We start from the raw sequence: 27,501 nt of genomic DNA on the forward strand, positions 1-27,501 counted from the left end.
AGTACAAAGATTTCCTGGAGATGAGTCAGCTGAGGATGTGCCACAAAATCAAGGTCATGGTGTTCTGGACTCTCAGAAACTTTTAATTTACAAGATCTACCCTTAACTACTCCAAAATCTCTAAGCACGGACTTTGCCTGCCATTGCAAAAAAGTAAAAATAAAACTGGTCTGACGGTTGCTGCCTGAGCCTAAAAGTTGTTTGCTAATAGTTTGTATTGATTACAATTATTATAATATATACAGTTTAGTATATACTGATTCTGAATGCGAGTGTGGTTATGTGTAAGCCAGTGTCTCCCTATCTAGATGTGGGCTTGCATGTATACCAACGGGTAAGCACCAGGGCTTTTGAAACCCTGACATGTGGTCATGTATATATTCAAGATGAGGATGTGAAGCCATGAAAAGTTTATCTCCTGCCTTGTTGCTACTTACTTTTCACCATTTCCTCTACCTAGGACCAATGAACAAATCAGTTCTGGGAGCAAAGTTAGAAGTTTCAGCTCTTAAGCCTCCAGTAGGTACCTTATTACCAAATCTACATGAGCTCTATCATGATGGAGCAAGGACTATCTCACTTACATCATTTCTTACTCTAAGTCTTCATGAAAAGATTTTACAAACAAAAGGCATCAAAGGCTTATTTAGCAAATATGCATTTGGCATTGCTGTGTTCCAGGTATTGGTGTAGGTGCTAGGGATATAGAAGTAACCAACACAGAATTTCTACTTCATAAAATTTATACTCTGATGACGCAGGGAGACATTGAATAAGTAATTACAAATATGGTGAATGCTATAAAAGAGAAGTATGGGGTGCTGTGGAAGCATAGAGCAGGGTGCTTTAACTTGTCACTTCTAAAGAACTACTGTGGTAAATTGAGATTTCACATTAAAACCAATAGGACTAGAATTGTATGCCTCATTTTTCAGAGGTTGTATTGTGAATGGTTTGTGCTTTTTATACGTGATACTCAACGGAGGAATCTTGAGGCCACAGGATAAACACAATGCATATTTCTAGGGTTTCAGTTTTATTTGAAGATTTCAGAAAACAAACATTTTATATTAAAACAAATATAGATATACTATGGAGTAGACTGTATGCATGTTAAAGATAAAAGATGAAACTTCAAAGAAATTTCACACTTGCTGTGCTTCCCTTTGAACTATACCCCCAGACTCCCTAGGGGTGTATATTCATTCTCGTCTGCCTTTAGGGTTACTTTATAAAAAATAATGTTTAGCAAGCGACGGATGGAAAGAGCATGGAGTCAAAGAGATTTGGATTTGGGGTCTGATGCCATTCAGAATAAGTGGGTAGCCCTCATCAAGCTAGGTAACCTCTGTGACTCAGTTTCATCGGGGATAACACAGAAATAATCTCATACTTTTCTACATTGCTGTGAAGATTTAGTTGTAGCAAATAGAAAAATTTCAGGGCAGTATTTGCTACAAAACAGGCACTTAAAATATTAGTTACGTCTTCCCAATAACAGTGAAATAAATGATTGTCTAGCAATCTTATTGCTTAAACTCAGCACGGCTAGAACTATAGAAGGAACAACTCAAGAAAGCAGGTTTTAGAAAGCCCCGTGTTATGTTACCATCTGTTTATCCATTCGCATAATAGCTACTGTAATAACAGCTAACAAATGTGAGTGTATGTGTGGGGAATCTGAAATGTTGTAAACTGTAATTTAAGGAAACAAAACAAACAAACCTATCCATGTTCCATATGTTGATATATTTTTATTCTACTGCTATTTTTAACCATTTCATATATAAAGGGAAAAAATAACAACAACCAAAATTATATCCATCCCTGTTATGAATGAAATACAGGATTAAAGAGTATAAGAGTCTTTGGTAAACCCTCTATCAATATAAAACTATAATATGTAGTTCTATAATTACAAAGATAGGCTAATAAAGGGCTTCGTGATTCTTGATACTAGGTACTCTCAAATCCAGGCAGTTGTCATATTCATTTTTTAAAAATTCAGTCTCAACTGAATTTTGTTCTCTCCTTTAACATCCTAAGCCCCAGTGAATGAGGCAAACTGAAAAATTAGCTGATTATATCTTGATATTTTTCATATATAGAAATATATATAAGAATGATATATATGTTAAAATTCATTTTAATTTTTCCAATTTTGTATCTAAAATAGAATTCAGTGTCTTAAGATTGCAATAGACTAATTAAATAAAGAATTTCTATTTGCCTTACCTAATGGAACCAAGAAAAAAGAAAACATATCAGGGTTGTGTTTAGTCTCAAACTTTGTTACTTAAAATATTTTATAATAAAAGTGCTGTGACATAAACCTGAGTTGCTGATTAAAGGCTTCTTTATCAGTAGCCGCAGTGAAGCAAAAAGCAGCTTCATAGGGAGCATGGTGGGCCTGAGCCACGCCGCCATGGAGAAGGTCGCAACAGTTCAGCAGGTATAGATCAGGCAGCGCTCCTGGCCTCACTCAGAGGAGGCCCAGAGAAGTGATTCCCAGTGAGGAGGAGCATGTGTATGTCCTTGACTGACTGCCAGGTTCTAAAAGGTACAAAGGGAGGCTTCAGCTCCTAGCAGTCCTCAAGACTGGAGTGACGGAATGATGGTTTTAATGTCAAAAGATCCAGGAATTCTAGTTGCCTCAAGGTAAGACAATGTCTTTGGACTACTGTAAATGGGTAAGTGTCTGGCATTTTTTTAAGGTTCCTGGTGGCTATTTCACATTATTGCTTAAATACAAGACTGAATTACTCTTACCAACAACTAAGTGTAGGGTAGAAATCTTTGCCTGCATTGGACATGCACAATCATACCAAATACATTAGCTTATGACTCTAATTTAGCAATGTAAACAGAAGCTACTGCCAGCATCATTCTAAGGCTATATGGCCAGCCCCTACTTTTTTTTTTTCTTTAAGTTTGGGGCTCATGGAAAAGTGGCATCTCACCACATGTCCCACCAACTTCCCTGTTGCGGTGGATCCTGCTAATCCCTGCAACAGACAGATCTGGATCCTCCCCTGACGGGAAGCTTCCTGAGAAAGCCTCAGGCCCACAGAAAATGGCACAGCTCCTCCTATTAAAAGTGAAGAGAAAGAAATCTGACACCTCAAGCTTCTGCAGCTGCTTTCTCTATCAATTTATTTTCATGGATATGTGAAACACCAAGTTCTTTAACATGACTTTTCAGATTTCTAGCAGCTCTTGAATTTATTTGACAACTTTGTCTAAAATTAAGACTGATTTTTTTTGTTGTTGTTTCTAAGATTCATCCTAGTATCTGGTAGACAGTACATGTCTTTAGTAATGCTAAGATTCTTGGTGAATGTGCCTTTCTTCTCTAAATAAAAATATCTAAGAGGGCTTCATGTTATTCTCTACCTCTATGCATCTCTTACAGTCAAATTGGTCCCCTTGGATAAAAGATCAGCTCGCTTTCATTCTGAAGCCCCAAAATACTAAATCCACATTTTTCAGAGAGATTTAGCATAAAAATTAGTTAGGGTTCTCTAGTTGCAAAAAACAGAAACCAACTCTAGGTAACTTAAGCTAAAGAGAACATCAGGGGCAGGGCACAGTGGCTCACGCCTGTAATCCCAGCACTTTGGGAGGCCGAGGCCGGTGGATCACCTGAGGTCGAGTTTGAGACCAGGCAGGCCAACATGCCAACATGGTGAAACGCCGCCTCTACTAAACATATAAAAAATAAAATTAAAAAAAAGGTAACCGGGTGTAGTGGTGGGAGCCTGAGGCAGGAGAATCGCTTGAACTCAGGAGGTGGAGGATGCAGTGAGCCCAGATCGCACCACTGTACTCCAGCCTGGGCAACAAGAGTGAAATTCTTAAGAAGCAAAAATGGATAATAGGTTACTCATAAATATTATTTTTCTTTAGGAATTGCAATATTCCTGACAGACTGTACAATAGATTTATTTGTACCCTCAGTTCTTCCACAAAACTGGTGCTGGATACAGTTATTGATATTAATAGTGATCAACGTTTCTTAAGCATTAACCTTTAACTGCTGTCTTTTAACCAGAACTGGTATCTTTGATGTCTATGGTTTGCCATAGCACTCCCTGTTTTGTGAAGTCCCTATTATCCTCACCAGAGTAATATTTCCAAGTAAAAATTATTGTGAAAAACACCAGGAGTTCTTGCTTTCCTATAACCACAGGCATAGACCCAGGACTTTATTTAAAGCCCAAAATTTTTATCACAAATATTCATTAGTGAATTAAACAAATGCCTGCCTGTGGTATTACCTTTTAGATTTGATCTAAAATTTCAGAAAGATATCTAAATTGAATAAACTGCAACAAGTGTAAACCAAAAGCTGCAGCAACATCCTTTTTTTTTTTTTTACCTACTGCATTTCTCTGTTCTTGAAGTAATGACTCATTTCTTGAGAACCTCTGGTCTCCAGGCTCTGAAATTCTCCAAAAGTGATTGGCACATGCCTAAGTTTCCAATTACACTTTCTATGTGTCCCAGATGAAAGCTTCTCCTTTTCACTTACATTTTTCCTCAATTATTTTCTCATTCAGGGAAGGGCTCTAGAGAACGACACAACCAAAATTATGTCCAGTTAATTTGCAGTTCTTGGGTTGTTCTCATGCTGTATTGGCAGTAATAAATCTTTGTGTCTTTGTCCTGACATAATTTGGTCCTTAAGGTACGTGGAAAGTTGACTTCTTTTTAAGGTGAGATGGAAATATACTGAGTAATGTAGTTTAATTTGAACATTAATCTAAATATCTGTTCACTGTGGGGAAACATTTGAGAGGAACCATCATTGACGGAGATGAAACTAGAAATTGTGTGAAGAGGCCTGAGTCTGACCAGGTGTGATTTTAGAAAGCTAATTTTACTGCCTTGAAATTCCAGTGATGATGTCACTCATCTTACAAGGTGGTTATGTAAATTATCTGATATGATCTATTTACTCAATGATTCAGCAAATATTATTTGTGCTCCAACTACATGGCAATCCCCATGCTAGGCACTGGAAACACAGAAGTTAATAAAACAGACAAGGACCCTGCCACGTGAAGCTTGCATTTTATTGGAAGAAGAAAAATATTAAACAAATAAATACAATAAAGACGTATATAATAGCATAGTATCAGATAATGATAGTTGATTTTAAGAAAATGAAACAGGATAACAGAATGGACAGTGAGGGCAGGTATTTGATTAGGATGGTTGAAGAAGACCTCTCTGAGAAGATAACATTTGAATAGAGGTGTGGATGATAGAAAGAAGCTGGCCAGGAAAAAGGGATGGAAGAACAGCTTTCTGGACAGAGAGACCAGCTAGTGACAAGGCTTAATAGAAAGAGTTTGACATGGAGCAGGACTGGCAAGGAAATTAACAGTAAGAGATCACCCAGGAGAGGTATGCAGGGATCAGACACTGGTGGATCATTTAGGCCATAAGAAGAAATCTTAATTTTATTCTAATTGCAATAGGAAACCATTGAAGAGTTTCCACCAGGGAATAATAGATTAACATATTAATATCTTATTTTCTGCTATTTTAGAATTGGTTGTAGAAGGGAACTGTAGAAATTGAGAAAAAATTAGGATGCTATTGCCCAGAGATTTGAATAAACGGTCATGAAAATAGAAGTGTTGGGATTTGGGATATATTAGAGCTGACAGGATTTGCTGATAGATTGGATGTAGGGAGATGGTGCTGAAGAAAGGAAACCTGGATGATATATTTTGGGGCTGGGAAACTAATGGAATGAATGGTGGTACAACATACTGTTTTGTGGAATATTGGGGAAAAAGTAGGGTTGGAGGGTTGTGGGAGTGAAGAGACGCAGGTGAGCAGGGTAAGAAATTAAGACAGTTTGGATGTGTTAAGTTGAAACACTTATTAAGCATCAAGTAGAAACACCTATTGACTCTAGTGCACAGGGTAAAATGAGAGCTGAAGGAATAATAAATCATCATCACTCTGTATGTAAAGTGAGTGTTGAATTCATCCATCCATCCATCCACCCATCCATCCATTCATCCATCCATCCACCTATCCATCCATCCATCTATCCACTCATCCATTTATCCACCTATCCAATATTTTCTAAATGTTTACCTTCTTATTACTTACAAATTATAATTGCTTGTTATTACAGATACTCATTAAATGTGAGTGGGGCCTGAATCATAAACTTTTATGAGATATAGTTTCCATCATGTTTCTTATATATAATCCCTCTTTGTGAAATCTGTAGCCAACAATGTAAGATACAATTTCATATTCAGGAAAATTTAATTTGGTGAAGGACACCACTGAGTACTACTTAAGTTTTTTTCCCCATTCAAGTAACTCCAGAGAATCTCTAATTTTTCTTAATATTTCCAAGAGAATCCATATATAAACAATTGACAAATAGTCCTAAACTGGACTCCAGTCTAAAAAACTAATTTACCTGAAAAATATGTAGAGTTGATAAGTCTTATAATCAGTTTCCATTTGTTTCTTTTTGTCTAGATTCCTTTAGTTTATTAATAGAATTAACAGATTAGAAAATGACCTGGGAAAGTTGCTCAGGAAAGAGAGAAAACTGAAAATAGCTGTCACTTACAAGAAAGAAAATACTACACTTGAAAAACCTTAAGATTTGCCATCAGCTTAACATTATAGATATTCTAAGGAATTAGAAATTCTTGGTACTATACAATAAAAAATTTGCAATTTGTTTTGGAGAACGTTTTATTTCTGAGACAGAGAACTACAGACTGGGAAAGAATAAGGGTTGCATGACTGAAAAGTATCCAGAATAACAGGAAGAAAGAAAGAAAGAGAGAGAGAGAGAGGGGGGGGGAGGGAGGGAGAGAGAGAGAGAGAAAGAAAAGAAGAAAGAAAGAGAAAGGAAGGAAGGAAGGGAAAGAGGGAGGGAGGGAGGGAAAGGCAGGAAGGAAGGGAAAGAGGGAGGGAGGGAAAGGAAGGAAGAAACTAATTTTATGTGGTAAGCTAAGGAGATTTTTTTGTTAACAAAACATGTAGAAGTTACTGGAATTTTCTTCTGCTACAAAATTTCAGCTTTCTTGGATTCAGAGAAGATAGTATTTGCTAATCATTTGAACCATAAGATAACACTTTAATGAGAATTATATAATTTCACTGGAAGGGAAAATGTTCTAAAGCCTCCCAGTAGAAATTGACGGCGTGTATTTAAAACTGTCTGACACGTTCTACAGTCAAACATGGATTCAATACTGGGAAAGAAAGGCTGGGGCCTCCTTTGTCAGAATTTTTGTCTTTTGGAATTGCATTCTTTGATGTTAGAAGTCTAGATTTTTGGTGTAGTTCTACTTCCTCACACTATGGCAAGGGAGTCTAAATAATTGAAAGTAATGGAATCAGAAATAATCTTTCACACTTTGTTCACAGTCTGAGCCCCATGGGCAATAATTGTTCCTGTACCGTCTGCACAGTGTTTCTCAGGCTGCCTATCAGACTGTGAAACGCTTTTACGGGAGAGGGCGCCTGAGTGAAGAGCTCGCAGGCTGAGAATGCATAGGACAAAGCACATCATGGGCGAAGTGTAGAAAAGCATACAGCTGCAGAAACAAATGAAGTGTGATTAGAGGAGCCACAGTCACTGCTGAGGGGGTGAATATGAAAAACAAGGGATGAATATTCAGAGACAGTAAGTCCTCGTGGTTGAGAGCTCAGGCTTGAATCAGACTGACCCATCCCATGCCAGCTCTTCCCCTGAATAGCCGTGTGACCTAGGACAAGTGGCTTAACACCTCTATGTCTTGTTTCTCCATTGAAATAATGAAGATAACCATAGCACCTAACGCATAAGCTGCTGTGAGGTTTGGTTGTTGCTTATTGTTGTTTGAGACAGGGTATTGCTCTGTTTCCCAGGCTGGAGCGCAGCGGGACGATATCGGCTCACTGCAACCTCCACCTCCTGAGTTCAAGTGATTCTCCTGACTCAGCCTCCGGAGTAGCTGAGATGACAGGCGCTCGCCACCATGCCCGGCTAATTTTTGTATTTTTTGTAGAGATTGGTTTCACAGTGTTTCCCAGGCTGGTCTCAAACTCCTGACCTCAAGTGATCCACCAGCTTCAGCCTCCCAAAATGCTGGGATTACAGACATAAGCCATTGTGCCCAGCCTATTGTAAGGTTTAAATGAGTTGGTGTGTTAAAAAAAAAAAATAATAGAATAGTATCAGGCAAGTAATAATCTCTTGGTAAATATTTAGCTTTATTTTCAAGCCTTAGGAGAGTTTAAGAATGAGTTCAAAAATCACACGAAGTGAAGCATGGGCTAATATTCACAACTACTCTTTATCCTTACCCAAGGACATTTTTAGTAGACACACACACACACACACACACACACACACACACAGTGTCAATCCAATCATGGACCTGGCTGGGGTAGGGTTAGGAATACATTTCAGGAGAAGCCTAGTACGTTTCAACTGAAAAATAATAACCAGAGATTAAAGAACTGTGTTATGGCTCCAGAGGGGAAAAAGTAGAAAATTCTTCAGGGCACGTTATTGATATTTTATGAGAATTTGATAAAGCAGAGCATTAGAGAGTGAGTGCTAAATTTGTGCAGGGTAATAAAGGCTTCAGTAGGTAATAAGAATCTTGGACCCTGCACACATAAGTTGCTCTAAGAGGCTTAGTAATTGCCTAAATGAAAGGACATTGCCATTTCTGCAATCACAATTCAAATCCAGGGGTCACTTATGGTTGACAATGTTATTGATGCTGTTCCTTCTTCTGTGGCACAGGAAGCTTTTAGCATGAAGCAGTTTTCAGCTGTTTCCTGTATATTGTTCATTTCACCATCATTTCAATGAGATATTTTACCTTTGTTTAGAAAACATTTTGAATACTAGAGCCTTCTCATATAAAGCTTTGTGGTCTGAATATAACATCAATGATATGAATGTGAGCAACAAAGAAAATTTGATGAAAACGAAGTCCAAAGTACTTACATCAGTGACATTTTTGTTTTTATACTCCTGGAGATTATCACATGCAGAATTATAATTCTAATCATACTTTCATCTTCCTCAGGTGAATCAAACAAATTCAAGATATATTAAAGGGATGCACTCACATTTGAAATTGTCCTAAATAATCTTGACCCAAAGTACATGACAAGCTCATTACTCTCTTGAATTATAATATTGATAATCCATGTCCAATGCCTTGTTAGAGGAATAACTCGGGTGACAGCAAGATAATGTTCCCTAGTAATTTACTGTGTTGGGGATCCCCAAGACCACCCCCTGGTTTGATACTTCCCTATAAGGACTCACAGGACTCAACTTATAATCATGTTCATGGCAAAGATTGGTTACAGGGAAAAGGAACAAATCAAAATCAAGAAAGGGAGAAAGCACATGGGGCAGACGTCAGAGGAAACCAGGCATAAGCTATCAAGAGTTGTCTTCCAGGGGAGTCACACAGAACGTTCTTTATTCCCCCAGCCAGTGATTTGTAACAACATGTGTGAAATGTTATCTGCCAGGGAAGCTTGTTAGAGACTCAGCACCCTGGGTTTTTATTGGGGGCTGGTCACATGGGCACTCTCTATGTAGCTTGTACCAAAATGTCAGGTTTCCAAAAGGAAAGCAGATGTCTAGCATAAACCATATTGTTTATGTAATTTAGGCACAGTGAGCCACTCTTATTATTTAGGGAGAGTTTTATATTAGTGCAGGGAACCATTTGCCACACAAGCTCATAGACACCAGCCAAGAGACAACCTTGCAAGCAGACGTCTCCAAAGATAGCAGTTCCAGGCTCTTTTCTGCAAATATGCCAAGGTAAATTTCTGGACTATTTTTTAAGACTGAAGAGAAGAGATCTTAGCTTTTCTGGACAACCCTGAACTTGACTTATCTAATGAAACTGTCAGAAATGGTAGCAAGGCTCCATAATATAGGTCACTGCCAAGTGACAAGTGAATAGGCTCTTTGAACATATTTCATCACTGCCACCCATCCACTGCTTTTTCATTTCTTTTCCGAAGAAACCCTCATCCCCACTTCCCATTTTAAAGAAAGAATCTGATAAAGCATTCAGAAAGGTCAGAATCCCGTCTATCAAAAGTATGTTTAATTCTACAAAAGGGCATCTTCACAAATATCAAAAAAGAGGCAAATATTTTGTTAGAGATTCAAGAGCCTTGAAGCAATTAAAGTCAATTCTTTTTTCTTTCAAAACTATAAGTTTGAAAATGAGACACAAAAACATGGAAGTCATTTTAGACATCACCCCCTTTTCAGCCATTATATTGTCAATTACTAAATTTATAGTGTCAATGTTAGTTCCTAAAATATTTCCCAAATCTGTCTACCTTTCTCTATGTCCACTCTGTGACTCTAGTCCAAGCAACCATTATAAAATGATGATATAACAATATAGACCCCTAATTGGCCTTCTTGCTTTCCATGTTGATCTTGCTTTATCCATTCTCTATTTTACAGAATGATCTTTCGATAACACTGATCATTTCAGGATATGCTTAATGTCTTTCCATATATTGAACACCCAAATTATTTGTAGGTCTTATCTGGTTATGCATCATCTCAACATTAGCACCTTCACTTTATGCCTTTTGTTTTCTAAATTCCAGTCATACAGACTTTTATACAATGTTGTTTCTGCCTATCAGCTGCTCTTGCCAACACCCTCTGTTCTTACTTGGTTAATTTCTCATCATCCTTTTGGTCTTGACTTAAAATGTTACCTCCTTTGAAAAGCCTTTCCTCATTGCTGTTTTCTTTCAAAGTACACATGCCTTGCTCCTTTCTTTCAAAATGCACCTTTCAAAGTGCACACGTGCACGCACACACACACACAAACACACACACACAAACACACACACACACACACTCTTGGTTGTATTTCCCACTGGGTATTCTTTAGCATGTCATAATTCTCCTTTAAAGATATATTGGAATTAAATCTAATTATGTGCATACTAAGTTGTATGTTGGATGTCTCTACCTTTACAGTATAAGCCACCTGAGGGCCGCGACTCCTTTTATTTTGTTTATTTCTCTATCCCCAGTATCTAGCACAGTACCTTGCAGACACTAGATGCTAAATATAAATGGAATGAATCATCAATCAATATATCATTATTTCTATGCCTCACAGGATGTGTTTTCCCACTTTTTTTTTAACTAGATGCTTAGATGAAATTCATCTCTCTTTCTCAAAGAGCTTTTCCTGCATCTGAATCAGACATCTAGTATGCACCTGTGGCTTCTTCTCAGTTTCCATCTAAAAGAAAAAAAAGGAAGAGTTCTTGCCTTTGATTATCAATCACATTTCATTTACTCACAGATGTTGAACTTTGAATGTTGTTCTTATTTCCCTGTCTATGACATCTTCCTGTTTATTCAGTCTTAAAATCAAGACATTCAGAAATTTTCTTCCCATTAGCTCTGGTAGAGTTGGATTAAAAACTTTTGAGTTTAGCTTTCATACAAATGTAATTCATAAAACAAACCATTACTAACTATAAAGCAATGAACTGTGTTGGACTTAAAATAGCATCTTCCTAGATGTTCTAGTTGCAAAAATATAGACAAAATTTCTCCATCCTGTTTCTCTCTCCTTCTCTTTGGTAGTTAAATAGGAAGTACATAAGACACAATTTGTTTGTTTAGTTGGATAATATAGCACTGGATGTAGCCCTGAAAATATGCCACACCCATTACCCAAACTTCCCTCCCAAGGACTTTTTCTACCTGACTTATATGGAATCCAATCACATGCCATGCTGACACAGAATTTTTCAAGGTTTTGAGGTTTATCTAGCGCTTTAGTTTTTATTTTATGTAAACACAATTCACTAAACACCACTGCCACTTTTTTTTAATGCCTGATAACCTTTTGATAAGTTATATAACTGACCCATTTTCCAGCTGTAAAAACACTGGATCCAGGTGACTGACAGAAATTACTCACCAGCCAAGGCCAGGCGCGGTGGCTCGTGCCTGTAATCCCAGCACTTTGGGAGACCGAGGCGGGCGGATCACGAGGTCAGGAGATCGAGACCATCCTGGCGAACACGGTGAAACCCCGTCTCTACTAAAAATACAAAAAAATTAGCCAGGCGTGGTGGCGGGCACCTGTAATCCCAGCTACTCGAGAGGCTGAGGCATGAGAATGGCATGAACCCTGGGGGCGGAGCTTGCAGTGAGCAGAGATCGCGACACTGCACTCCAGCCTGGGTGACAGAGCGAGACTCTGTATCCAAAAAAAAAAGAAAAGAAAAGAAAAAAGAAAGAAGTTACCAGCTACAACATAGCAATAACTGGATGTGAGCATCTATACTGATTCTCCTAATTTTGTAGTTTGTTGCTGTGCTTAATTGCCTGGGAGTGCGTTTGTTATTCATGGTGGGCCCCTCTTACCACACCTAATAGTTGATGCTAACAAGGTGACTCATGGCGTGCTCCTCTTGCCACATGGTATCAGCTAGACCTCTTCAACACCGGCAGAATGTGGCTGGAGACTGAGTTCAATCATGTGGGCAACCAGTCAATCAATTAAGCTTATATAATGAAGCCCCAACAAAAACTCTGGACACCAAAGCCAGGGTGAGGTTCCCAGGTTGGCAATTCTCTTTGCATATTGTCATATATCTATGCTGAGAGGATAGAACATCTTGAGAAATCAGGAGCTTCATGTTTGGAAACCTCCTATACTCTGCCTTATACACGTTTTATTTTCACTGGTTCTAATTTATATCCTTTCCCTGTAGTAAACCATAACTGTGAAATAACAGCTTTTTGTGAGCTCTGTAAGTCCTTCTAGTGAATTATCCAGCCTGAGGGTGGTTTTAAAACCCCTCCAACACAAACTTGCAGTTGTTATTAGAAGTGAGGGCAGTCTTGGGAACTTTTCCACTTTTCCATTTTTCTAACTCCAGGTATCATCTAAAATCAAAGTAAAACAGAAAACACGAACCTACACAAATAGTATAAATATGAGAAAGCCTGTATTAAGATTCACACACCAAAGAATGAAAAACTTTGATATTGCAAATTAGTAAGTGTAATAGCCACAGGATGCCCCACAAATAATTCCATACTATGTAGCCTTTTTCAATATACTATTTAAGTTGGCAATGTGTTAATTTGTTTCACTTGTCATTGATACTTGTTAAACACAATCCACTAATGCTGACAGCTTAGAACCAAATATTTATTGCCTGGACGCCTGAAGAAAACATTTTCTTATCTATTAGCATCTTCACCCCAGTACCTTTCTTACATCCATTACTTATTTCTTAACAATGTTCTTTACCTTACTGTGGATATCACGCTTTCTTAGTCACATACTTATCTTTCTTCCTGGAATAATTGTCCTTCCCACTCTTTGTCAAATAGCTACTCATCTTTAAGTTTAAATTAACTTAAGTTTCACTTGTTATATGCTCTACTTTTCCTCCATTAGGTTTCTTATAATTTGTAGTTATATTTGTATAAATGCAAATATATTTACTCACATATTTTAATATAATTGACTATAAGCTTTGGTCTGTTTTGTTTACAGATATAATAATAATTATTAACAAACTTTATTTTCAGAGCAATTTTAGTTTCACAGCAAAATTAAGTGGAAGATACAGAGATTTCTCATATACCCCCCCGCCCTCCACCAACACATGCATAGCATCCCCCATTGTCAACATCCCTCACCAGAGAAGTACATTTGTCACAATCCAAGAACCTACACTGACACACCCACAGAGGCTGTAGTTCATGTTAGGGCTCATTCTTGGTGTTCTGCATTCTATGGGTTTGGACAAAGGTATGATGACATATATCTACCACTGTAGTATCACAGAGAGTAGCTTCACTGCCCTAAAGATCCTGTTTGCTCTGCATATTCTTCCCTCCCCACTAACCTCTGGCAACCACTTATCTTTTACTGTCTACATAGCTTTGCATTTTCCAGAATGTCATATAGTTAGAACCACACAGTATGTAACCTTATTAGATTGGATTCTTTCACTTAGCAATATACATTGAAGTTATTGCCATGTCTTTTCATAGTTTGATAGCTATTTTTTTAGCAGTAAATTATAGTCCATTGTCTGGATGTACCGCAGTTGATTTATCCACTTACCCACTGATGGACATCTTGGTTGCTCCCAAGTTTTGACAATTATAAATGAAGCCAGCATAAACAGTACTATGCAGGTTTTTGTGTGGACATAAGTTTTCAATTCATTTGGGTAAATACTAAGGAGTATTGTTGGATTTCATGATAATAAGAGTATGTTTAGTTTTGTAAGAAACTGCTGAACTGTCTTCCAAAGTAGGTATACCATTTTGCTTTCCCACCAGCAGTAAATGAGAGTTTCTATTGCTCTCCATCTTTACCAGCATTTGGTGGTGTCAGTGTTTTGGATTTTGAGCATTAATAGGTGTGTAGTGGTATAGCATTGTTTTAATTTGCAATTTGCTAATGACATATGATGTTGAACATCTTTTCATATGTTTGCTTTCCATCTGTATATCTTCTTGGGTGAGATATCTGTTCAGGTATTTTGCCAATTTTTAAAATCAGGTAGTTTGTTTCCTTATTACTGAGTTTTAAGAGTTCTTCATGATTTCATAATTTTTGGATGATATTCCTTTATCAGACGTGTCTTTTGCAAATATTTTCCCTCTGTCTGTGGCTTGTCTTCCCATTCTCTTGATTTCCATTATAGCTTAATGTCTTTTATGTGATAATATGGGTGATAAGAGATGCTATTTTTAAAAAAAGCAACTTACTTGTCTTAACTGTGATCTTTGCAAATTGGTTTTAGGTATGTGAGATATTTGATTGGCAGAAGATAAAGGAATAACAAATTAGGAAGCTTAGTATTTGATTAGCCCCAAAGGTGAACAGATGGAGGGTGGGGAACAAGAAGAAAACGTCTGCAGAAGATGATGAGGAAAAAGATTTGGAGATACAAACATTCTTTTGTGGTAAGATGACCAGAAATCCAATAGTAGGGTGAATTTGACCGAGACAGAGAGAGGATGTCTAAGGAGCTTCTAGGCAACAGATTCATGATAAAGCAATAAACAGCTCAATGCAATGCAATTGCTGGTGGAATTTATCCATTTAGATCCAGACTCTGTGGGTGGATTGAACATCATTCTTTCCCAGGGCCTGGAGCTTCTGAGAAGAGCCTGACTTGGGCACAAATCCAGCCAAAACTATGAAAAAATACTTCTGTTAAGCCAGAACAAATTAAATTCTGTGACACAATATGTGCACTTATCCTTTACCACCTGTTGATAATTTGTGCCCCAAGATTAATCATGCAAAAGACACTTGAAAAAAAAAAAACTCACTCAGTCCTTCTTTCAGTTTCCTGATGTCACCAAGCTCATTACCATCCAAGAAACTTGCATATGCTCTTCCTTGTGATCTGAAAGATCTCCCCTGCTCTGTCTTCTAAATTCCTGTGATTCGATGTACTCCTTTTAAAAGGCTTTCTCCATTTCACCCAATTTAAATCCGTGTACTGATGGCTTTATAAAATAAATTCCTAATTAGACATTTATATAAATTGTTCTTATATAGATTCATAATAATTTATGTTTTTTTGTGTTTATATTTGTTGAACAACCTACCTCCTCTACAAGAATATTAAGGTTAGAAATGTAAGATTAGAGTTTGTCTATTTTGTTATAACTGTTTCTCTCTTAGTACATTGACCAGTACGGTGATTAATAAATACCGATTGAACAAATGAATGCCAGTTTATGAATATGCACTGGGCTAATAATCCCATATGGAAGAGGAATAGGAAATTGGTAAAGGCTGTGAGCACAAAGTCTCAAACTTATATGGAAAATTCCTACTAAATTGAAACATAGTCAAGCATGGGTACCTTTCTGCTGTGGGTGCCTTGATGGTTTTATTATAACTTATCTATGCAATTTTTTTTAACTTAACAATATCTTTCAGGGCTGCAGACACTAGGTTCACCTTAATTGGTCTGGTTGTAAATTAGTAAGTGCATTAGGTCATTTTTATAATGTACTATCCGAAAGAAGACAGTCTATCTGGTGAAAATAAATTTAATTAATCCCACTAAACAAAATCAGATGATCTCAAAAATAATCATATTTTGAAAGAGGCTTCATTTATACTGAATACATAAATTGCCCTATAAATATCCACTAATTTTCAAAAAAGAATAAAAAGAAAAAACATGAGTACATATTAAGTTAGATGATTTTTTAATCATGTTTTTTAAAAGAAATAACTGAAGATGTGGAATAAACTTGATCCTTTTTTTTCTTAAATAACCATATACCAAAAATCTGCTTTGAGCACCCTATTGTCATAAGACCCACATTAATTACTACTAACATTGATGAACAGCCAATAGTGGGTGGGACTAATGGAGCCCTACCTTCTGTAATTAGGGATGTCATCTAACTTTGTTACCGCTTTAGATTAGTTCTTAACTGAAATTGCTTATATGTGACTGTTATCGTTAATGAGAAAGGATATTAAATATGGATTATGGCTTTCATAGTCTAGCTAGCTGGGCATCTTGGACTTAATTCTCCCCATCTGTGACCCTTTACAATACATTAAGCACACCTTTTCAGCAGCAGCCCTATTACAGTTAATCATGCTGAGGAAGAGATTGCACTAAACGTATTATCAAGACACCGACATTAACCAAATGCTAGTCAGATGGGTTAGGGAACAAAGAGCTACATCTGGGCTCTTGTTTTCAGCAGACTTTGAGCTTTTAAATCAATGGTATCTGAGTCTTTCCATCCATGAATATGGGGATTTCTGGCCTCTCAGATGACACTGACATGTGGCCACAGGTTTTGATACTAAAACTACAATATTCAACTCATTTGCTTGTTTAGCAAATTAGATGCAAATTTTGCATTTATTTCTCTGTAATATGTATATTATTTTAGTAAAAAGCAATATGTAGTTAAGTACATGGAGTTCCAAGAAAGAACATAAGGGTTTTAGATTCTTCAGGAAAAAAAAAAAAAGTCAAATAGTAAGTATAATGATACTCTTAACAACATATGGACTGTGCTGTAGTGGCATTTTTTATTTTTGGAAACTTCATTGCCTCATGTAAACATTATATAGGCGATACAGCCTTATGGTAAGAAAAATGTAAATGTTGATGGGATGTATTAAATGTCTGGAGGAGAATATGCTGCTGAGAGCCTTGAAACATGGAGAGGAAACATGGAACTGGTTCCTGCATCTATCAAAGATGTTTGTTAAGTTGAATTGTTCTTGCTTGCCTTTTATAAAGGAAAGCGGCTAAAGGTCTGAAGGGTGGGCCTGACAGATGGGCTTGCCTTACATCAGAGACAGCCTGAGATCCAGAAATAAGCTTTTTAACAAAGAACAAATATTCCTACAGTTCTGGGTGGGTCATAGGCCAGAGTGTAAAGAGGAAGTTGATTAAAGGAGACTGCAGATCTGGTGTTATTTAGGACGAAAATAGTACTGAAAAAACGCTGAGCTGTCCACATGTGACTGAGGGCTTCATCAGTTCCTTACTCTTCATTAGAAAATGGTGCATGATCTACTCTATAGAGTAATTTTAGCTCCTCTCAGGGAATCAATTTAAAAATACATTTCAATTTTGCTTTGTGTATTGAAAGCCTTAATATTTGTACAACCTCTCACTTGAAAATTCTACTCCCAGAAATTTTTGTTTTTAATCATGAATTATTAACCTATATATATATGCACTCACCATGAGCCAGCCATAGTCTACACATTTTGCATGCATCTAAAGCCTCAATTAATCCACACAGTTACCCTGTAAGATAGTTACAATTACATTTCACACATGAGGACACTGAGATCCAAGACGTTTAAGTAGCTTCCCTAATGTCATACAGCTTTTGGCACACATGGCAGTAAATCCATAGGGTCTGGATAGGGTCTGGTTCTTGATGACTGTACTTTTTTTTTTTTTTTTTTTTTTGTAGATGTTGTCTCGCTCTGTCACCCAGGCTGGATTGCGGTGGTGCGATCTCGGCTCACTGAAACCTCCGCCTCCTGGGCTCAAGCAATTCTCTTGCCTCAGCCTCGCAAATAGCTGGGATTACAGGTGCGCCACCACACCCCACTAATTTTTGTAGAGACAGGGTTTCACCATGTTGGCCAGGCTGGTCTCAAACTCCTGACCTCAAGTGAACCGCTCACCTCGACCTACCAAAGTGCTGGGATTACAGGCCTGAGCCACTGCACCTGGCCGAGGACTGTGCTCTTTAACACTAGGCAATATATGTTCTCACAGGAATGGGAATATCAGGTAACTAATATTGTGAAACCATCTAGATGCAATAATTGGGGATTTGTTAAGAAAGTTAGGGTGTATCTACATAATGGATGACATAAAATATTATTTTATGAAAAAGAAAACAATCATGTTATATTGATTAACCAGAAGAGTTGCCTTAGCCATGGAGCATGGATGCTGAGGACCAGAATCCCCAACTGACCAGCAAAGGATATGTAACACAAACAAGAATTAGACCTGTGCTGCTTTAAGCTATTGAGATTGTGGGCTGCTTGTTATTGCAGCATAATATCACCCATCCTAATTAATACAATTAATGCTCTAAATACAAGGACAGAGTCTGAAGAAACAAGCAAAGCATAGTGGTGATGAATTCTAATCACACAGAGGATTACACTAGGACAGAATAAGGCACAGAAGGACTTCAATTCATTTATCATGACCTCTGAAATGAGACACATACATTTTTAAACACCACCTTTTAACTGTTGCCAATACTTAAGCCTCAATCCCCTTGTCTCAAAATGTGAATACTTTGCTGTGAAAATCAGATAAAACAAAAAACTTCAGGCACTTAGCACAGAGCCTAGCACACAATCATAACTCAAACCGCAGTAGCTTTCATCCATCATTCGTGGGATGTCCATCTTAGCAACATAACAGAGACACAGGTTGGAGCTAGAGCTGCCATAAGAAGGGATCAAATTTCTATTGTCGGACAAGGACTCATTTGTCTTTATCTTTTAGCCACTTTTAGAGTCTAGGCAGAAGTGGGACGTTCTGGGAGGGCTTGCTCCATACCCCATTTGTTATTTCCGATAAAATGATTATAACCTTTCATATGATCCACATTTCACAAGTAAGGAAGCCAAAGTTTCTTAGACAAAGTCAAAAGCCAGTAATCCACAACTATCAATTTCTTTTTTAAAAAATACAACATGGTGGAACATTTTTATTTGATGTCCGATCTCATCAGCTCAGAGGGAGAGTCATGATAACCTGCCTGAGAGGCTGGGACCCCTAAGAACTCACTGAAAAATCATGAGAAACATCTCTAGTCCACAGAGCTCCACCAGGGTGGCCACAGTTATTTTTGGCCATGAGGAAAGAGAACATGTTGAAGAATAGCCTATCTTTATTTGACTGAATACTCCTACTGTTTGTGTGACATAAGAAAAGATTAAGTTTGCTCTGAGCAATGCGAAATTCTTAGATTCTTGTTGACTTCACTGCTCCATATGACTTGAAACAAACAGAACACCCTATACTAATCATAACAGACTCAGGAAGCCTGAGGAGGGGTGAATATTTTATATTTATATAACAAAAAACAAAGCAGTGGCAAATGGAAACCTACGTTAATAATAAGATAAAATGAATGTCATAATATTAGAATATACCACCTTCTACTAAGTTTAACAAGTGTTACGTGACTTTGAAGAGAAGATGGTAAGGAACAAAATGCTGTTGACAAATTCTGCTATATTACCATCATGCTTCATGAAAGCTGTTTTATAGAGTTTTCATTTTTTGCTGAATATTAATGAGACAAATATTTTTGGAATAGATTTGCTCCAGAAATATTGGGATAGATTCCTTAGATATCTAGGAGAAGAAATAAGAGATCAATATCAATTCATTCCCATCTACTAAAAAACATGTTTTCTTACTTCTCAAGGGGTCCTCTTAACAACTGTTTTGAACTTAGTAGCTTGAGCCTCTTTAAAACAGAATGAACTCTGCTACTGAGAATTTAAGATTATATCCCTACCTTGTTTATTTATAAAGCAGATCCCAGATAGTCATAGTGAGAGGTGACAGCATGCTGGCAGTCGTCGCAGCCCTCGCTCGCTCTTGGCGCCTCCTCGGCCTGGGCGCCCACTCTGGCCGCGCCTGAGGAGCCCTTCAGCCCGCCGCTGCACTGTGGGAGCCTCTTCCTGGGATGGCCGAGGCCGGAGCCAGCTCCCTCAGCCTGCGGGGAAGTGCGGAGGAAGAGGCACGGGCAGGAACCGGGGCTACGGGCAGGAACCGGGGCTACGGGCAGGAACCGGGGCTGCGCGCAGCCCTTGCGGGCCAGCTAGAGTTCCGGGTTGGCGTGGGCTTGGCGGGCCCCGCCTCCCTGGGCAATGAGGGGCGTAGCACCCGGACCAGCAGGGTTTAGCACCCGGGCCAGCAGCTGAGGAGGGTGCGCTGGGTCCCCCAGCAGTGCCAGCCCACCGGCGCTGCACTCGATTTCTCGCGGGGCCTTAGGTGCCTCCCCGCGGGGCAGGGCTCCGGACCTGCAGCCCGCCATACCTGAGCCTCTTCTCCCCTACACCCACCCCGCCGTGGGCGCCTGCGCGCCAGAGCCTCCCCAGGATCGCCGCCCCCTGCTCCAGGGCGCCTGGTCCCATCGACCGCCCAGGGCTGAGGAGTGCAGGGGCACAGCGCGGGACTGGCGGCAGCTCCATCTGCCGCCCCAGGTGCGGGATCCACTGGGTGAAGCTATCTGGGCTCCTGAGTCTAATGGGGACTTGGAGAACCTTTATGTCTAGCTAAGGGATCGTAAATACACCAATCAGCACTCTGTATCTAGCTCAAGGTTTGTAAACACACCAGTCAGCACCCTGTGTTTAGCTCAGGGTTTGTGGATGCCCCAATCCGCACTCTGTATCTAGCTAATCTAGTGGGGACTTGGGGAATCTTTATGTCTAGCCAAGGGGTTGTGAATACACCAATCCGCACTCTGTATCTAGCTCAAGGTTTGTAAATGCACCAATCAGCACTCTGTGTCTAGCTCAGGGTTTGTAAATACACTAATCAGCACTCTGTATCTAGCTAATCTAGTGGGGACATGGAGAACTTTTGTGTCTAGCTCAGGGATTGTAAACGCACCAATTAGCACCCTGTCAAAACGGACCAATCATTTCTCTGTAAAATAGACCAATTGGCTCTGTAAAATGGACCAATCAGCAGGATGTGGGTGGGGCCAGATAACAGAATAAAAGCAGGCGGCCAGAGCCAGCAGTGGCAACCAGCTGGGGTCCCCTTCTGCCATGTAGAGGCTTTGTTCTTTCAGTCTTTGCAATAAATCTTTCTGCTGCTTGCTCTTTGGGTTCACACTGCCTTTCTGAGCTGTAAGGCAGTGAAGGTCTCATCACGAAGGTCTACAATTTCACTCCTGAAGTCATCGAGACCACGAACCTACAGGGAGGAACGAACAACTCCAGACAGGCCGCCTTAAGAGCTATAATTCTCACCACGAAGGTCTGCAGCTTCACTCCTGAGACAGTGAGACCACAAACCCACTGGGAGGAACCAACAACTCCAGACGGGCCACCTTAAAAGCTGTAACACTCAAAGCGAAGGTCCGCAGCTTCACTCCTGAGCCAGTGAGACAAGGAACCCACCGGGAGGAACGAACAACTCCAGACGGGCCACCTTAAAAGCTGTAACACTCACCGCCAGGGTCCGCAGCTTCACTCCTGAGCCAGCGAGACCACGAACCAACCAGAAGGAAGAAACTCCGAACACATCCAAACATCAGAAGGAACAAACTCCAGACACGCCGCCTTTAAGAATTGTAACACTTACTGCGAGGGTCCGCGGCTTCATTCTTGAAGTCAGTAAGATCAAGAACCCACCAATTCCGGACACAATAGTACGTTTTTTAAAAAGTTTATATACAAAGAAATAAAATTATTTGTAAAAAAATAAAAACTTAGATATTGAAGTTATTGTGAAAGATGACACGTTACTTGTTATTGTGTATTTTTACACTAAAATTGAATTTAATTTTTATTTCTAATTCCGATATTACTACAGATCTAGCGCTTATTTACTACAGAAAACAGACATTTGAATTCAAACGTGCTTTCTGAATTTAAGTGTTTATGAGCAGCACATTTAGAGTCTCATTGGCATATTTAAAAGTATAGAATCTTTCCATCTAGAATTTAAAATAATTCAATATTTTTCTATGTCCCGAAAATTCCAAACTTTACTCCTTAAAACCCTTGAAATCCAAAAAATTACAAGTTGCTGAAAAAGGGGTGTCTTAAAATATTATAGTGTTGCCTAATTCTTATTTTTATCTCTTTTATGCTATGGGGTAGATTTTCTCCTATGAATTTGATCCTTAAGTTAATCAACCTACTATATACATACATATGCACACACATATATACTTACAATGTAGACATATTGTATGTATCACCTAGCTCTAATTGTTCTATTTCAATAATATTTTTTAGGAAGCAGAACAAAAAGTTAATCATTACTCCCAGGTATTACTTGTTTCTGCATGCCACTGTTTTCTAATCTTTGAGAGTGCCTCAAATTTAAGTATATCATTCTGTCCAGTTTCTGTTTGCAATATTAACAAGAATTCTTTCTCTTTCTACTTAATGTATATATTTTTTAAAAAAAAATCCATGCAGATTTTGGTTAAAATGCCATTTTAGCAATGGAAGTCCTTCCTTTATTTTACTCATATCGTTCTAAAAAGGTTAGCAAAGTAATTACTTAAGAGAACTTGCAAACTTTAAGCTTTCTTAAAACTTAAAGCAAACTTTAATTTTGAGTTCACGGATTATATTGTGAACCACTTATTTAAATACAAGTGTTTATATTTTTCGTAATAGAGTATCGCTTCTGACACTGAAAATGTTAATAATTGGTACACAGCTTTTAAAGCTTATTTGAAACAAAACACACTGATATAGTTTGCATGTGTGTGCCTGCCCACATCTTATGTCAAAATGTAATCCCTGATGTTGGAGGTGTGGCCTGGTGGGAGGTGATTGGCTCATGGAGGTGGTTTCTCATGAATGGTTTAGCACCATCCTCTTGGGTGCCCTCCTCTCAATAGTGAGTTCTCGAGAGACTTGTTATTTAAAAGTGTGTGGCACTTCCCCTCTCTCTCTCTTGCTCCTGCTCTGGCCATGTGATGTGACTGTTGCCCCTTCGCCTTCCACCATGATTGTGTCTTGAGGCATCCCCAGAAGCTAAGCTGATGCCAGCATCGTGTTTTCTGTGCAGCCTGTAGAACGATGAGCCAATTAAACCTCTTTTCTTCATAAATTACCCAGTCTCAGGTATTTCTTTACAGCAATTTGATAATAGACGAATAGATGCACAAATGTGTGTATGAACCATAGACAAACACAAGATTTCCATGAAGTAAATATTTTCAAATGAACAATTATGCCTAGCGTTTTTTATTTGCACCCATATATTTTATGTCATATAGAAAGTATGAAAGATAACACAGAGATGAAACTGCAATCACACAGTTGAAAACATGTAATTCTAGTCTGAAAAATTTTCCTCTTGGTCACAGTATATTCAAAAATAATACCAAAAAGATTAAAACTATTTTCAAGATGGCCCATTTCCAAGGGATTTTTTTTTGAGAATTTTGGGGTTCTTGTCAATTGATCTGAAATAATTCTAAAGGCCCTCTATATTCCTATTTCTCCTTTCCCTGTTCCAACAGGGTGCTATGTACATAATTATGCAGTATTGCAATTACCCATTCTAATATCGATTTGATGTACTATATTGAAAACTTCATAAGCCTAGAAATATATTTTAATTGTGCTTTTACTCAGTGGTGTATTTATAATAAATGGGTTGCTATAGTAACATTATTTGATAGCTGGAGCAGATAATTTTTTAACAACCTCCCATTTGACAAAATTATTTTCAGTAATAGTGTAACAAATATATTTTATCTGTAAACTAAAATTTGTGCTTACCAACCAAAAATACTACACCTCAAAGTTTGCACTCTACTTTAAGAACAAATACAAATTCCAAGTGGCCCCATAGGATAAGAAGATTGTGGTAACTCAAGTTCCGTTTTTCATCTATATAATATGCTACCTTTGTTTGCTTAGAAACAGCTGTTTAAATGAAGGAATATTTATATATTATAAAAGCTGGACAGTAGTTGCAACATTGGTTTCAAATATTTATACTAACAAGATATTGGGGTAGGTAGAGTACTTTATGACTAATTTTGCTTACAATTGCCAGTATATAGCGATAATAAAAAGAAGACTGACTTTTGGTTGCGTTTATGATTGTCTTCAAATTCTCTATGAACAACACACCCCCTAATTGCCTGCACCTGGGACAGACCATTCCTTACACCCTGACCTTGGCACACCTTGTATTGCTTTTATTCCCAGTGTCTAGACTGTGTCTTCTATATCATATAGGCTAAATAATTTTTTTATGAATGGATTATTAAGAAGTACCCTTATGCTTGTTATTTTATTTTTTCATAGACTTTTGGGAAATACTATTCGGCACAAGAATAACTAGAATATGGCTCTGGTTCTTGATATGATTGTTCTCTGTTACAACTAAAAGCCACAAAACCACGCGCTTTACTTCTCATAGTTTAAGAATCAAAAGGGCATCTAACACCAAGTGAGAATCACTTCTTACTGTAGTTTGTACAGCAGGCTTGGGCATCCCCCAAATATATTTCAAAATGAAAACAAATAAGATACTTATATTATACCATTAGTAGACTATCCAAAATGCTGTGCACATGGAATACATGTGAATTCCCTTCTGCTTGATTTATGATGCCGGCCACTTGGAATAGCAAAGAGAGATAAAGGAGGTAAGAAGCCATCACATTACTATTACCAGACTTAACTAGTATTAGACTTAACCAGTCTAACTAAAATTAAAATAGTTTTTATTCATGTCATTGGAATAGTGAAGACTCATAAAAAATGTATTGTTATCTATATTCTCTTGTTGACTGCAGAAAAAAAATTTTAAAAAACCTTAAGTATTTACTGCCAGATCGGTAACATAATATGTTTTACTGCATATTTCCTCATACCTGTTTTATAATATAAAAGCAAAACTGCTATTTTGAGCTTTCCCATGTCAGTTTGAACATTTTCTATTCCTTATAGTATTTAAGGTTTAAATCAAGAATAAGAAGTGTAGTCCGAAATTTTTCAGGATTTAAGATGATAATGAAAAGTATATTTGGATGCTGTCTATTATTTTCTCAGCAGAATACCCTGCCTCAATTTGATTTGTATATCATAGAGTGTATTCAGCAGAAAAAGAGAGGGTTACCAACAGACAGTTAATATTGCAGAATTTTTTAAATAAACATTAAGGTGGCTGCAATTATTTACTCTTTCAAGCAGCTGTCTTTTAACTAATGTTAATTAAATATTGATTAATAAACACAGCATGTGCGTTTCTAGCAGAATCTCTGCAGACAGTTTAAATCATTCCCATTCATTTTTCCAGGGCCCTGGATAGGCATTGGCCTTCCACATTGAGTCTGGGCTTGGCCATGTGACTAGGTTTGGTCAATGGGATAGTAGCAAATGTGTCACAAGCTAAAAATTGCAAACTTTTTGTGTGTGCATTGACTATTGCTCTCCCTTGCTGCTTTGGTAAAACTGTCATCATCACTGTATCAAGAAGCCTAGGCAAGCATGCTGGCTAATGAGAGATCAAGACCCTGTCATCCCAGACACTTCTGCTGCCGTGATCAACAGCCTGCTAACTGCCAGTATACGAGCTACCACCTGACTCCCCATCTAGACACAGGTACATAACAGAGCCTGGCAGAGACCAGCCAGGCCTGCTTAGACCAGAAAAACTGTCTAGCTGACCCACAGAACTGTGGGCTAAATAAAATGATTGTTGTTGTTTTATTTGACTAAGTTTGGAAGTAGTTTGTTCCACAGTAAATATAACAAATACATTTTTAGAAAATTTCCAAACACACAGCCAATACTGGTGGAGCTAGCAATTTCATTCAAAGAGGAATTTGTTTCAAACTTAAGAATATTGACTATATAGGCACAAGATGTCTTTGTACAAGCACCTGTAATTGCTGTCCTTTTTCTAGTAAAACTATAGATGCCACACCCTTTTTGGCAATGTGATGAATGCAATGATGGTCAAAAGCTACCAACAGTCTTTGGGAAAATGAGCAGCATGAAACACGGATGTAATAGGAAACATCTATTGAATATTTATTAAGTGCTGGGCATTGAACTAAGTACTTCTCATTCATTATTACCTAATTTATCTTTTAAATATGTTGTATTTTTAATCTCCATTTTAAAGACAAAAAATATACAGAATGACTAACTTATTAGCCCAAGGTTACCCAACTAATAAGTTGATGAATCAGGCTTCAAAAGCATGTTTGACTCAAAAGGCATTTAAATATTTCTCAATCTGCAAAACATCTCACAGGTGTTACAAAGACTTAAGACTACTAGAGTTTAAAGATACTTTAGAAATATCTAACACTGCTTTTAAAAACGAGGAAGCAATGATCTAAAGAAAATAAATTCAAGATTTCACAGCAAGAGAGAGGCATAGTGGGAAGAATCTGCATTACAGGAAATTAGAGTCTTCAGTTCTAACATGGTTAAGTATAATTCCTGGAGAGTGATAGTGGATTGATGGCAGGTGAGGGTGGCAAGGATATAGAAACTATCCCATCGAAATTTTTGAGGCTGGCAAGCGAGTGTGGCAAGGATATAGAAACTATCCCATTGAAATTTTTGAGGCTGGCAGGTGAGTGTGGCAAGGATATAGAAACTATCCCATCGAAATTTTTGAGGCTGGCAGCTGCCAATTTCCCTGTTAATATGCCAGCATCACATGATTGTTTAGCTATGGAAAGCTCAAATTTCTTGGTTTTCTAACTTAAGAAATTTTCAAGGAGACAATTACATGAGCAGTTCCCTAAATATAGCAATATACTTTCTCTCATTTCCTTATTTGGGATAAAAACACCACTGGTATTTTGACTTGCAAGGCTAAGGCAAATTCAAACAAGATTCTCTTTAATCAATTCAATAAGACCTAGAGCCAGAATTAACTATTTTTAAAGGAAACACCTGAAAAGACTCTTTTAGTGTTCAGGAAAATGAAATGTCAGCAACAATGTTTCGGCACAAGAATGTCTCCTATTAAAGAGTGTATGTAAGCTGTTCCTTATCTGACTTTCAATCACCTATCCTAGATTTCTGCCTTACCTCTGATTTTGTGTGTCCTTAACTTTTTTTATAATTGCATGGTCCCTATTTACAATATTATGTTGGGTAGTATAATTTCATTCAAACGGGTAGAAGAATTGCGTGATTTAGGAATTTCAACATTTAAAATGGAATTTTATTTCTG

General features: G+C 38.0%; 1 long non-coding RNA gene across 1 annotated transcript in view; it reads left to right on the forward strand.

Moving 5' to 3' along the window:
* Positions 1–20,106, forward strand: part of LOC129393530 (uncharacterized) — a 54,965-nt gene extending 34,859 nt beyond the window's left edge. Inside the window, exon 3 of the long non-coding RNA XR_008620460.2 lies at positions 18,020–20,106. This is a non-coding gene — a long non-coding RNA (uncharacterized LOC129393530). The remainder of the gene's footprint in view (positions 1–18,019) is intronic.
* Positions 20,107–27,501: the final 7,395 nt, after the last annotated feature.

The sequence above is a fragment of the Pan paniscus genome, chromosome 10 (assembly GCF_029289425.2).
Source record: "Pan paniscus chromosome 10, NHGRI_mPanPan1-v2.0_pri, whole genome shotgun sequence".
In the NCBI taxonomy this organism is placed as follows: Eukaryota; Metazoa; Chordata; class Mammalia; order Primates; family Hominidae; genus Pan; species Pan paniscus.